Below are 15063 nucleotides of genomic sequence, written 5' to 3'. Positions count from 1 at the left end.
TCTTCTTCCCATCTCCCTGTTTGCTCGGGAAAACAGGGTAATGCCCAGGGAGAATTTTCCCCTCCCTCCAGGATCCTGTCCCTCCCTACTCTTCAGCCTTATTTTATAGTTGAGTTGTATTATAAGTCAGTGGCAGGGAGAAGCAGAAAAGTAGAGGTAAGTTATCCACCCCAGAAAGAGTCAAGATTTACTGCTAGGACGGGGACAAGAAACAGAAGAAGCAAAGAGATGAGTCTGTGGTACATGCATGGGTCATGATGGAGGACAGGGGATGAAGGAGAAAGAGAAAAGTGTTTCAAGGCAGTTTGGGGAGGTAGTTGAGAGCAAGAGAAATGAAAGGGAGGGATTTCAAAACATGCTGCTGTGACATAGAAGTGAGTTTTTCTTTTTTTCCTTTTCTTTCTTTTCTTTTTTAATGAAATTTTTTGTCAAATTGGTTTCCATACAACACCCAGTGCTCCTCCCAACAGGTGCCCCCCCAATGCCCATCACCCACCCTCTCCTCCCTCCCACCCCCTATCAACCCTCAGTTTATTCTGTTTTTTAAGACTCTCTTATGGTTTGTCTTCCTCCCTCTCTAACCTTTTTTTTTTCCCTCCTTCCCCTCCCCCATGGTCTTCTGTTAAGTTTCACAGGATCCACATAAGAGTGAAAACATATGGTATCTTTCTCTGCCTGACTTATTTCACTTAGCATCACACTCTCCATTTCCATCCACGTTGCTACAAAAGGCCATATTTCATTCTTTCTCATTGCCACGTAGTATTCCATTGCGTATATAAACCACAATTTCTTTATCCATTCATCAGCTGATGGACATTTAGGCTCTTTCCATAATTTGGCTATTGTTGTACCCCAATGTGTATAGCAGCACTTTCAGAAGTGAGTTTTTCTTTAATATGCTGTGAGAGGCACGGTATAGATTGAAGTTCCTTTTATGCTTTTGTTCTCTAGACTATATTTCCTTGAATGCCATATTTCCTTTTTTAAGTGTGTATAGGAAGGAGATCTTTGTTGCTGTAAACTTCAGAAGGAGGCATACATCACATTGACCCATTGCATCAGCTATCACGTGACTTCTTCATCACGTGGTGGAGGAACAGTTTGACTGTACCCTGGGAGGGGAAAGTACAGGCAACACTAGGAGCCAGACACCCTCCTTCTCGTCTTAGAACTTGCAGACTCAGGCAAGTTAGCTAACCACTCAACACCATTACGCCAGTCAGAATGGTGTTAATTGTGGGATCTTTGGCTAATTATTCCTGGTGTTCCTAGAGTCAACATCAGTGGCAGCCTACTAAAGTGCTACTTGAAATATGTAACTAACGCATTTAGTTCTGGGGGACAGAGGCCTGATGTTAGCCACTAGGTAAGACCAGTCTTGGGCTTGCTTTCTGAATGCTTCAACCCCACAGTCCCCCAATTTGAAAGACTCTTAATCTTTAGCCCAGTCGATGAAAGCCCATGATTTTAGGTCTTTATGTTGAACCAGGGATTTAGAACTGTATGCTTACTATTGTCCTTCCTTAAGTTAGCCACTTCCATCAGAAGCAAATACTCACATAGTCTTAGAATTTCTTATTCCAGGTTCTATTGTATCACCCACAGGGTCCCCACACTACACCTTCCTAGGCACTTTCTTACCATTGACCATGTGTAATCGCTGGATCAACTGTTTCCCACCTGTCAGATCACCAGAGTCCCATACCTCAACCAGAGTTGGATTTTCACTCACTATAACCCTAACCAGATCAAATAAGAAAATCTAATTTCATCCATTTCTGAGAGCCTGCGGGTGCAACCATGTCAGTTCTGGTACTGATGACTACATCAGCAGTGTTCTTTATCACAAGAAAACGATGTTGGATAATCTAACCAGAAAACAAATATATCAGAAGCATACTGGTTGATAGAGGGGAGGCTGTGGTAGTGTGGGCAGGAGGGACATGGGGAATATCTGTAGTTTCTGCTCAACTTTGCTATGAACCTAAAACTGTTCTAAAAAAGATAGTCTAAAAAAAAAGCATGTTGGATAACATCAGCTTTCTAGAGAAGTCAGAGAAACAGACTTGGAAGCTACACAAGAAATACGCAAGCCACAGAGCTGGTCCCCAAGCTGCCACTGCCTCTGGATGGACACTGGATGCTGCTCCTAGAAACTCTACTATGTCACCTCTGTAAGCCAGTTGTGATTGTCGTAGGTGTCGCTATCTCTACTAATGTCCACAAGGGAGTATATATGGTCCCTGATTTGGAAGGACTAGTCTCCCATTCAGGGTCAGGGGACAATTCTGAATGAGAGAGCCTAAGTCATTTGTTGTCTTTAGAACACTTTCCCCAGAAGTAGAGTCTGAGATAAAGATTAGTATGCAAGTCATTTATTTAAAGAGAGTTTAATAATATATCCTATAGTATGGGAGAATACAGTATATAATAAAGTAATCTCGTACATATTTAATTCTTGCACTTGGAAGTCAGTATAGTGGAGTAGAATATTTGTAATTAGAACATCCTAGATTTAGGGGCATCTGGGTGACTCAGTTAGACGTCTGACGGCGGCTCAGGTCATGATCTCACAGTTCCCGAGTTCGAGCCCCGCATCAGGCTCTGTGCTGACAGCTCAGAGCCTGGAGCCTGCTTCAGATTCTGTGTCTCCCTCTCTCTTTGCCCCTCCCCTGCTTGTACTCTGTCTCTGTCTCAAAAATAAATAAACATTTAAAAATTTTTTAAAAAGAACATCCTAGGTTTAGATGTGACACTAAATAGGTATATTTAAGTAGGATTGCCAGAAGAAAAAAAAAGAAAAATGCAGGACACCCAGTTAAACTTGTGTTTCAGAAAAATAACAACTTCTTTCTTAGTGTCAATATTCCAAGTGTTACATGGGACATTCTCGGCTTAAAAGTTGTTCATTGTTTAGCTGACATTTAAATTTAACCGGCCTTTCTGTAATTTGCGAAATCTGGCAACCCTGTATTTAAATCACGTAACTTCCCTGATCTGTTGTCCTGTCTGTGGAACGGTCTCCTATCCCGCTGGCCCACAGGAGACCCTCGGTGAACAGCCACGACTTCAGATTTTCTAGGACAGTTGACTCCTAATGCGGCAGAGTAGGAGACAAGATATCTTGAAAATTCAAGAGCGAAGGTGTTTTTGTATTTTCTTCCTTTTGTGAATCCTGATTCAAATTGTTCCTTTATCAGATGGAAGCCTGTAAGACACGAGCGGGTGGGCAGCTCAGTGCATTGTCTGCGTCACAGCTCACTGCCTCCCCAGCTGGTCAGCACGCATTATTCCCTGGGCTCAGCCGGGCGCCCAGCTTGCAGGAGGCAGCTGATAGCCACACTGGGCTGCTCAATCCTACATTCTCCCCAACGGCTCCTCCTCCCCTCGCCTCTTCTGTTCGCGACGTTAAAAAAAAAAAAAATCACAACCTCTACTTTATTGAGCAGCTGCTTCTCTGGGACTAATCTCTCAGGCCAGAGCTGCTATGGGGAAACCCACAAAAAGCGATGCTTCGGCAATATGGCACATAACAACCCCAGAACTCTGATTTTTTTTTTTTTTTAGGTTAGAGAATAATGTGTTAGGCTTCTTCGTTTTCAAAATGTTTGGTTATGTCATTTCTAGGGATTTGGGGAAGAAAGGGGGAAGGAATAGCAGGGGCTTGGTCTGTGATCTTGAAATTCAATTCCTTATAGCAGAGCTTGTGAAATGCTTTCTGCAGACTCTCACTTAGCCTTCCTGGGAACTGGAGGCAGGGCAGCGTTTGGTCTGCGCCTGCCCCCACAACTGCATTGATTTGGGCAGCTTGGCGCTGACTTGTGAAGGTCAAGTGGCTGGCCATTGGCACAGCTGGAGGCAGAACCTACCTTTCCCATCTTGTGAGTGGCTCCCCCCACCCAACCCTGCTCCCTGCTGCCCCCAGGGATAGAGGACACTCAGCCAAGTCTGAATCTCCATGTTCTGATCTGTTCCGGGCTTGGTCTTGTTCTTTTCCCCCAAGACACTGACATGATATGGTGAGGACCTGGGCTTTTTGTAAAAATACAGTTCAGATCTCCTAAGGAAGTCAAGGTCACAGTTTCTGGAAGGTGACTTCTTGCCCAGGGGTTAGTTACTGACTGTGGATGTTGACTCCTTAACCTTATTTTCGTCGGTCCATGTATCAGTGAATCATGGAGCTATGTCTCAACCTGGAGTATCCAGGGTCAGAGCCAAAGGCAAGGATATGCATGAAAATGACCACTTGGATCTCCAGTTGAGGGGCTCATGATCGATGGGCAGCCCCAGGCTTTGCCCTTCAGGATCCACCTGCATGTTGGTGGTGAGGCCACGGTTTTCGTGGGCTAGTGGCTCAACATAGTGGAATCCCATACTAGCTACTTGCCAGCTGTGTGAGCTTGGGTAGATGACTTAACCTCTCTGTGCTTCAATTTCTTCCTAGATCAAAAGCAGATGATAGTCACAGAATTAGTCTGAGGACCTCTGGCATGCGTGTGTATGAAGGAGCTTTATAAACTGTGAAGTGCTATCCAAATGGAATGGATTATGCTTCTTGAATAACCTCAAACTTTCTCCACACTTCCCTGCTCTGCTCTGTTTCTTAAACAAATGCGCACATTGTCTTCTCTGGCCTTCTCCTGCCTTCCCTCCCTCCCCCGCCGTGTTATAGGAGACCTCCTTTGATTACGGAACTGGTTTCACCATCTCGACAGTACAGGATGTTTCGTTCTCTTCCAACGTAGCTTAGATAACACAGCATTAAGAGTTTGCAATTCATCCTTCATTGATCAATGTTCTTGACTCTTACACGCTTGCCTGAACGCTGTTGTAACGCCAGAGGCTTAAGAACAATGAATGGCTTCATGTCTCTCATGTCAGTTAGGCAGCGTTTTCTTAACCCCCTCTTCCTAAGGAGGTCCCTAAATTCCACTGTCCTCCTTGAGACTCTGCTGAAAGAGAAGGCCTCTCTCTTTTGGAAAAAATAGGAGTGAAAGCGTATTAAGCCTGTACACACACACACACACACACACACACACACATTAGGAGCAGTTTTGTGGGAATTCACACTCCCCGCCCCGAAACCCAGGGACTACAGCTCTGGGGTAAAATGTTTGGTCTCTGCTGTTGGCCGGATGGAGTTTTAAATACTGGTTGTATGTAAAGTGTTTAACAATGATGCTTGTCCACAGGAAGTGCTCAGGAAAACGGAGGTAACACACCTTTTCCAGAAACAGTACCCCGATGTGGGTAATGTTCAGAGAGAGAGACAGACAGAGAGAGAGGGAGAGAGAGAGGCTGGGCAGCTCAAAACCAAGATTTTAGAGGAAAGAGGTTTGTTTTCGACACTGGAACAGGCTGATGTTGGCTCTCCCTCTGCTGGCCTGTGGTTAGCACACACTCTTTGTTTTGATCCTAGCGAGTGTTGGCGTGGTCCTGGGAGAAGGCCATGGAGACAAAGGCGGGAGGGAGATGGAGAGTCAGGGAGTTCACGGGTTAGTCCTGAACCAGGGAATATACTGGACAAACTAGGGTCAGCTCAATGCGTCTGTCCCTTTGTTTTTCTGCCTTTCCTTGTAAGTTCTAACTATTGCATTTGCTGAGCAAATCCTGTCCGGATATCTGCTATGGGGAGGCATGGTGATACAACATAAAGCACAACCCACAAATGCTGGGTCTCATTACCAGGTGTTTGCCTTTATTTTCTGACTTATGGTTTCAGTTGAACCCAGAGGGCACATGTTTACGCTGCCTGGGGTAACGGTGAAGAGCAAGGGTTTAGAGCTCTGATTCAGTGCTGCCCTTACTAGTGGAGTGATTGCTTCCCTGGAGCTTGAGCTGTCTGAGCCTCAGTTTGCTCATCTATAAAAAGGGCTAATCGTGGTCCCTACCTCATAGTACTGGTATGAGGATTAAATAGTATGTTGGATATGTAGTGGAGGGTTTAGCAATAAGAAGAACCTAGTAAATGGCAGGTAGTAGCATTATTTTTATTCTAACATAAGTATGGTATTTTTCAAGTCTTTATTATTTTTAAAATTCTACAATAATGCTTATTATATGAGATCAAACCACTTGAAATTGCTAGCATTGAGTCAGTTTTGATCTACAGAGCTAGCACATTTTCAAATGGCTCAGCCTAATAGAAGAACTGGAAAATTCATATTGCAAAATAGAAATTATTCATAGCACCACCAGCCAGAGATACACATTTGGGTGTATCCTTCTGACCTCTTCTACGTATGTAAATAAAGAATGCTGATTGCAAGTAGGAGTGCAATCCTGATCAGAGCAGGTTCTTAAAATCTCAATCTGACTGGTGAAGGAGGGGTCAGAGTGTCTCCAGAGGTCGCCACAGTGATGGGTGGAGCTTGTGGGAAGTTGGGGGCACTGCTAACATCCACTCCACTGGAGGGAGATGCCTGGGCGCTCTGTCTCTGTAGGAATCTTCTGGAACAGTGGCCAGGCTGTCTATCTGTCCCTCCACTTGTCCCCTCCCAAGGGCACAGTGTTGACTCAGCAGCTACACTTGACCTTGGCCAGTGAGAGATGTGGCCTTGACAAGTGATTTCATCGGCTCCTTAAGATGAGATGAATTGTTGCTTCGACTTTATAATTTTCCAACCACACTGGATAACCAGGGTTTCTGCTAGAGCTCAACTACTTACTAGAGCAAAACTGTGGTAGAGCTAAACCTCCCATCTCCTTTTACTATGCCAAACTTTTTTCCAACATCAACAAGTCCTCACTATTTTTAGAATGGGGACATGGCTGTCTGGCTGTGCACAACCTCACAAAGTTAGCAATGCATATCAAGAATTTCTTAAGTATACAGCTGCTCCTGCCCAGGGGTAGGGGGCGCTGGATCCAGAGGGGTCGGCTCTCTCGGTCCTCCGGCGCTTGGCTGATGAAACTCTCACCCACCGATGTAGATGCAATTTAACAACTGTGCTGTCACGTCCTGTAGACACTCACTTGGGTTCCACCATCCCAAACTGATGACAGTGAGCACTGTGTGCAAGAGCCCTGGACCCAAATTCTGAGCCTGCTGCTCACTGAGCCTGTGACATAGAACAAGTCACTCATCCTCCCTGGCCTGCAGCCCTCCCAAAAGGAAAAACTGAGGGCTTTGAGTCAGGTGGTCTCCAAGCCTCTCTATACCTTAATGGGAATCCTTTCTCTTCCTGTTCAGTGGGTTTATGGACTAGGAAGTGGTAAGGATGCAAATTTCCAAGGGAGAATCAGAAACTACAGGAGTTAATTTTATTCATTAAGAGCACAATTGAGAGAATGAAGAGGCAAGCAAGATTGCAATGCATGTATCTGACAAAGGACATATACCCAACATATATAAAGAACTCCTACAAATCAGTGAACAAAAGGACAACCAAGCCAAAGGAAAAAGCAAAATATTTTACCCAAGAGGGATTTACAAATAGTTGATAAATTTATGAAAACGTACCTAACTTTATTCTTTATTAGTCCTCAAGGACATTCAAATTAAAACCACAAATAAATACTCTCCCTCTCTCTTTCTCTCTGTCTCTCTCTCTCTCTCTCATACACATACACACACTCACACTCACATACACACCAGAATAGCTAACATTAAGGACACCAGTGAAGCCAAAATTGGAAGAAGATGGGGAGCAACTAGGATTCTATACACTGCAGACTGGACTATACAGTGGTACAACCATTTTGGAAAATCATATGACATTATCTATGAAAGCTGAATATATATATAAATATGAACCAGTGATTCACTTCCTTAGGAGTATACAGAAAGGCATACATGTTTCTCTCAAAAAACTTGTACAAGAACGTGGCACTTTTCCAAAGGAGCTGACAACTGGAAACCACCCAAATTTCCATCAACTGCAGAATGGATAAATAAATGTGGTGTATTTATACAATGGAATTCTAAACAGCAGCGAGAATGAACACACTACTACTAAACATGACTTGGATGAATTTCAAAATATAATGTAGGGAAAAGGAAACCAAAAACAAAAGAATGCATGCCGTATTATTTCATTTACTTAAATAGGCAAAACTAACCTCTACTACCAGAAGTCAGGGCAGTGGTTTCCCTTGGGGGTAGGTAATGACTGGAAAGGATCCAAGGGGCTTCTGAGATGCTGGTAACATGGTGTTTCTTAATCTGAGGATTAATTACAGAGATGTCTTCAGTTTATAAAAATTCAAAGAGCTGTGCACTTGGGACATGTATAATTTTGGGGGGTGTGTATGACACATTGACAAAAAGGTTTTATGTAAAAAAATGGAAGTTGTAAGTTTCATTAGATGTTTGGTATTCTTTGCCTAACATTCCCACCAGAGGCTTTAAAAAAAAAAACAAACTAGCTTCTGTTGATCATTCTCTTTCTCTAACATACTCTGTGTCATGTAATCCAGCATTCAATCATGTGCTATTTTTCCATAGTTCTCTGATTATTTCACTTGCTTTAATCTTGCTCTGCCAACCACATTATGAATTCTAGAACGTGGAAGGTATGTTTTTTGCTTTCGGACTCAGGCAGAAACTTGCCCATCTATGCCTCAGATGCCGTCATTAGGGGACGAATATTCCCATGCCATACTATTGTCCTCGACCCCGACTTCTTCTATATTTCTCAAGTGTTTATAACCTTGTCAGTTCAGCCTACCCCTGAACTTCCCATTTATAACATGTGCATAATACCCTGTCCATTTTTCTCTGGATCGCTCTGGCTTCACTGCTTCAATTCTGCACAAATTCAGCAGCTGATCCATGCTGGATACTATGAGATGCCCCAGGCCTGCTGAGATCATGAGACTGAGTCCTCAGCCCCAGGAGCTCTGTGGATGGCTAGGGAAGACAGACTCAGAGATGGAAAATGTCTCCATTCATTAAATATATGGAAGTAAAGAGGACAGGTACCCAACCCAGCCACAGGTGATTTAGAGAAGGCTTCCAGAAAAGGAGTCATCTTAGAATTGAGTCCTGAAGAATAACTAGAATGTGGCCAGGTGAAGAGGGTAGAAAGTCCTTTCAGGCAGAGGAAACGGTGAGTAAAATCACAAAATCATGAGACAGCAGAGTGTGTATATGAGTGTGCATGTGCATGCATGTGTGTGTGTGTAAGAGACAGAAGGCTGGGGATGGCCTATAGGGTTTTACAATCAATTGAGGGTATCTCTAGATTCTAAATGGGGGATTCGGGAAGGCAAAACATTAACAGTGGCAGTATATGAAGCTAAAGGGTTAGGTTGGGCTTTGAATCTTAAACTGAGATGTTCCAACCTAGTTATGTACAACAGAGGTTGACATACTATAGCTGGGAGCCAAATCTGACTTTCTGCTTATTTTGTAAATAAAGTTTTATTGGAACACAACCACATCCACTAGTTTATATATTGTCTATGCCTGCTCTTGCACAAGAATAACAAATTTGAATAGTTCCTACAGGGACCACACAACTCAGGCCTTCATGACCCCCAATGTAAGAGATGATGATCCATTAAGGGGCTCTAGGTAGAGGGTAGAGATGACTCATTGTAACAGGAAAGCTATATGTCACCCCAACATAGCTTTGGTCCATGCTGTGGAATGGAGACAATTTATTTTGCTTAAATGCTACAGAAGCATCATTGAAGGCCTTCTCAGGTAAGGTACTCTATTTTCTGAGCACAGGACTCTACTTAGCTCTCCTCCACACCTGTGAGGAATGACTGACACAATGGATACAATTCCACAAACGTGGAATCCACCAACCTTGGGCTACTGGTAGTTCTCCAACATGTAGGCTTCGGTTAGGAAACTAAAAGTACCACACCTGTTTCCCCTTTTGAGTTCAGAAACCAACTGTTAGAAAATCCTAGCAATCAAATAAGCAGAAACTAAAACATTATCTTTATTGTTAGTACCCTTGAGTTAGACAAACATCACCTCATAGACCATGGCTGGACTGACCAACTTCAGGGTTCTCCCATGAAGACTTGCTCCTGAATACTCATTTCTGCAAGTATGCAATGACATACAAAGACAGAGAGAGGCAGACTGAGATCCTTCCCCAAGCACACCAATCAGATAAGTCACTGCTCCATCCTTGGAGAGGGAATGGGGTGAGAGAGTAGGAGTGATACTCTAATGGAGCTCCCTCCACATGGAAGCATGAAGGCAGAGGAAAGGGAGAGTTCCATCACCAGCTCTGACATTATTTTCCATGTCTTTCAGCAACGTGCTGATGTTAGACTCTCATAAGATTATCTCTTTGGGGCCATTGGGCCAGACTATGCACCGAGGTCCTCGCTGTCGGTAATACTGAGCAAATGCTGATGCTGGCGGAAGAAACAGGACCAGGCATGAGTCTCAGACTAGGTGAAGATTGGTTCGGCCCGTAGCCTGAAGTGCAAATGTACTGGAGTATTTGTGGTAGTGGGAAGTTAGCTGAAGCGGCAGGTCTGTGGCGGTCAGGCCACCAGAAAGGAAGGGAGGTGGCCTGAGGAGACACCCTAGGGAAAGAATGAGCCAGTTGAGAAGAGTTCTGAGTTCTAACACCACCACCCCAAGCACAGCCCTTCCACCGTCTCTGAAACGTCAGTGCAATCCTGTTCCACAACCAATCCCAGTTGTTTGTCCTGTGCTTCTGAGGCAGTAGCAGAAGGAAGAACAATGCCAAGCTCCTCTGAGGTCACAGTGGTGGAAAGAGTAATAACAACTAACAACCACCGTTTCCAGAAGACAGGCCAGCCCATCCCCCATTAGAAGCAAAGGCAGCAGCATGGCGGCACAATAGGAAACCCGGAGCCCAAGAACCCAGGGCTCACGCCCCTGAGCGTGCAAGCCACCCTGTGCCTCTCAGATACAGCCAGCGACATTTTGAGGAAAGCTGCCTCCTAGGGATCGTATCGGTGGGACTCAAACTTTCATAATTTGGGCATGAAGGTAAATGAGGTATTAATCTGAAATCACAGACAACATACGCAAAACACTTAGCCCGTTTGCCGGCTCATAATAACCAGTAACTTCTCAACCAACAGGACCTCTTGTCATTTTTACTGTTGTAGTGTCACGATCGGTGCATCTTGGCTTTCGTTTCCCTAGGGTGACTGATGAATAGGTCACTGTGGCTTCAGAGCTATTTGGGGATCCCCAGCCAGGCACTTGATAAGGATTTGTGGAGAGGGAGGATTCCAGGTTATGCTTTAAGGACAGTAGGGATTTGACTTTGCAGAGATAAAGCAGGAGCTCTACAAAATGTGGGTCAAGGCCGCTGAAAGCTGGGCTGCCTGGGGGGAAGCTTGCTAACAGCCGCTGCACACACAGGCTATGGAAGGTGCGAGTCAGGAGAGGAGGAAGAGAAGCAGGAAGTTTATACAAGGTGATTTTGTAGAAGATCAAACCTGACACATTTGCAGGACCTGTATAAAAAATGCAAAACAGCCATCTCTTTTAAGAACCATCTTCGAAATTGCAATAAATTCTCCCTGACAGAAACTCAGTCAAGTCCAGCATGTAATCTCCCACTGTCAAGAAGAGTAATGCCAAGTGGTATGTGTTCCTCTACTATAAAACAAATAAATAAATAAATCAGAGGTTGCTGGCCTGGGAAGATGGAAGTTAATTTGCCAAAGCTGCTTCTCAGGGCTCAGCTTGCTCACCTCGTGGGGTCTCCTTTTATCAGTCTTGTGCAAAATGAGTACTTCTAGGGAAGCCCTCTTTGGCCAGTTCTCTCTAGTGCCATATCCCCCACAAAACAGGAGTAAAAGGATCTAGAATTACACACCGTGGGGCTTGAACTCTCACTCCACCAGTTATTATTAGCTATGTAGTCTTGAGCAAGTCGCTTTCCAAATCTAAGCCTCAATAACCTCACCCGGAGAGAGACTGAGAGTGGCACCCACCTTACAAGCCTTACTTGGAGGAGCAGGTGAAATCAGCCATGTGGACTTATGACACTACAAGTTGGCACTCAGTGAGTGCTCAACGAATGCGAGCTACTATTGTCACCCTCGTCACCATCATCTTCTTCTTCTTCAGGGTTATTGTTACTCTCCACCATCTCAGGTACATCACTTTCTTCACCCAGTGTATCTCCCTAACTCAGTATCAGAGCCTTAAGGACCCAAGGTCATGTTTGGGTCCATTGCAGAGAGCTAATTTGAGACAGAGAAACCAAATGGGCTTTAATCAGCTTTTCTCCCACTGCTGTTTTATCCTGAGAAGTTCTGGGTTGTGTGTGTGTGTGTGTGTGTGTGTGTGTGACTTCCTCATTTTATTTTAATATGTCTACTCTAATTCAACAGATAGCTATGGAGAGCCACTATGGAGCATCCTTACCAGGACAAAATGTCCCAAATGTCTACCAACTTTAAAGATAAAATAACCTTTCTAGACAGCATACCTTCTTCCAATAACTGCCCATTTATCTGGCGGTCTTCACAGCCAGACTCTGCAAAAGAAATACCTTTGGTTGCAGTCATCTGTTATCCCTGCTCCTCTTAGCCTTCTGATTAATCTTGTTTTCCCACCATCACTGGGACGGCCCTCCCCAAATTCTAAATTCACTGGCCACATCTCCCTCCCATGGCACTTGACCTCACTCAGCATTTGTTAAAGCTGACCTCCCCCCCCCCCCCCCCCACGGGTAAAACACCAGCTTCTTCTGGTCCAGCCTTCCAGGTCTTCCTACCAGCTGTGTCTCTTCAGTGTTCTTTGCTGATTTCTTCCCATTGGCTTCGAATATTCCAGGGCATTTTCAAAGCCCTCTTCCCTTCTCTATCTATATTCTCCCTAAATGAGCTCATCTAGTCCAATGGCTCTACACCACATTTACACAACTTTGGACTCCAAATTTTATTGACATATTTAACTTCTCCTCCTGATACATACACTAACTCCTATTAAATGTTATCTCTTCTTGGATATATTTTGTTCTTTAGTATGCCAAGGAGAGATTTAACCATGTCACACCCTTATTCAAAATCCACTAAAGGTCTTCAAGGTTTGTTGCTGCCTCACTCTCCAAGCCTTGTCTCAACATATTCAGATCCTTCTTACCCCAATAGTCACCTTATGCCATAAGACCAATGGAGTTCCCCCAACAGATTAAGCTATTTTAGACTTCATCCACATTTTTCTTATGTGTTTCCCTTTTCATAGGATATAGTTTCTCTCTCTCTCTCTCTCTCTCTCTCTCTCTTTTGGTCAATATTCTAGTAATTCATAAAGACACAACTCAGACATTATTTGGTCAGCTAGCCAGCGTCAAATGCCCTTCCTTCAACTTCCTTCAAATCTTGGTCACTCATCAAGTACTTATCACTTACCTGTATCATGGTTTCTCTTTACCTATCTGTCCTAGTCAGTTCAGGCTGATGTAACTGATACCACAGACCAGGCAGGTTAAACAGCAGACATTTCTTGCTCACCGTTCTGGAGGCTGGGAAGTCCGCAATCAAGGTGCCCGCAGGTTCAGTGTCTGATGAGAACCCTCTTCCTGTGATCTTGCTGTGTCCTCACATGGCTAAGAGAAAGAAGAGAAGCAAGCTGTTTCATATTTCTTCTCATGAGGGTGTTAATCCCGTCACGAAGATTTCCACCCTCATGACCTAATTATATCCCAAAGGCCCCATCTCCAAAGAGCATCACGTTGAGAATCAGGGCTTCAGCATACGAATGGGAGGGAAGGGGAACACAAATATTCAGTCCATAGCACTGTCTCTTCCCCTCCCCAGGATGTGAGCATCTCAAGAGTAGGGTCTGTGTCCTTCAGCCACATTGTCCCAGCACCTGGCAGAGTGTCTTGCAAGCAACAATATCTGCGTCAGCAACAACAATTAGCACTTACTGCGAGCTTAATATGTACCAGGAATTGTACCAAGTGTTCAGAGGAATGTTATTGTTAAGAAGAAAGTTTCTTCCTCATTCTTGGTGTTTCTTTCCATGTAGAGGAAACTGCTTGCATAGTACTTCTATCCTCCCCTCTCCAGGGAAAATTGAGTGATTTTTTTCTGATGCAAGAATTTAGAAGCAAAACTTGGGCATACGTAGTTTAGCTCCTTCTTTGGTTCCTTGTAAGAAAACATTTGCAATGAGCATTGATTTGCCTCCCCATGCCAAAAAAGGTCCCTGTGACTGGAGGGATCAGTCTTCCTAATCCCAGGGGATCGTTCTATGAATCCCATTTTTCTTGGTTTTCCAATATCCACTTTGTCAGGTTTTGGGGGTTTTCTTTTGTCATATATTGGTCTCTGTCTAATGACCCATAATTATTTCTCATTTGGTTCAGAGCCCAGCTAGGGGAAATGGAGGCTATTTATTGGATACTCACTCAAAGATTCCAACACTTATAAAGTCTTCAATGTTATTAGGCCACAAATAGGTTCTCAATAAAACTCAGTTGAACTCAAAGAAAATGAAGGTTAATATATGTCAAGCTAGGGTAGGTTATGCTTTGCTAAAATTCGCTATGAAGTCATACACACATTAGTTTATTTCTTGTTCATGCCATGTGTCTGGTATAGCTTGGTGGGAGACTCCTTTCCCTGGAGCCTTTCAAGAACCCAATCTTGGGGTGCCTGCGTGGCACAGTCGGTTAAGCATCCGACTTCAGCCAGGTCACGATCTCGCAGTTCGTGAGTTCGAGCCCCGCGTCAGGCTCTGGGCTGATGGCTCAGAGCCTGGAGCCTGTTTCCGATTCTGTGTCTCCCTCTCTCTCTGCCCCTCCCCCGTTCATGCTCTGTCTCTCTCTGTCCCAAAAATAAATTAAAAAAAAAAAAAAGTTGAAAAAAAAAAGAACCCAATCTTATGGAATTACCATGATCTTATGATTGTCATCTTAGCATGTGACTTCAGGGCCTCTGGCAAAAAAAAAAAAAAAAAAAAAGGAGTGTTTGGAAGCTTATACCATCCTTTCTTGTTTCTATCTGAAGTGACATTTTCATTCACAACGAAGTAATATGACTCTGTTCTAACTACAAAGAAGGCTGGGAAATGTAGCAAAGCATATGGGATGTTTAATAAGCCTAACAGCCTGCGCCACAGGGCACTTGAATGTCATGGAGCACAATGTT

This window comes from Prionailurus viverrinus, chromosome B1 (assembly GCF_022837055.1).
Source record: "Prionailurus viverrinus isolate Anna chromosome B1, UM_Priviv_1.0, whole genome shotgun sequence".
NCBI lineage: Eukaryota > Metazoa > Chordata > Mammalia > Carnivora > Felidae > Prionailurus > Prionailurus viverrinus.
This window is presented reverse-complemented; position numbering follows the sequence as displayed.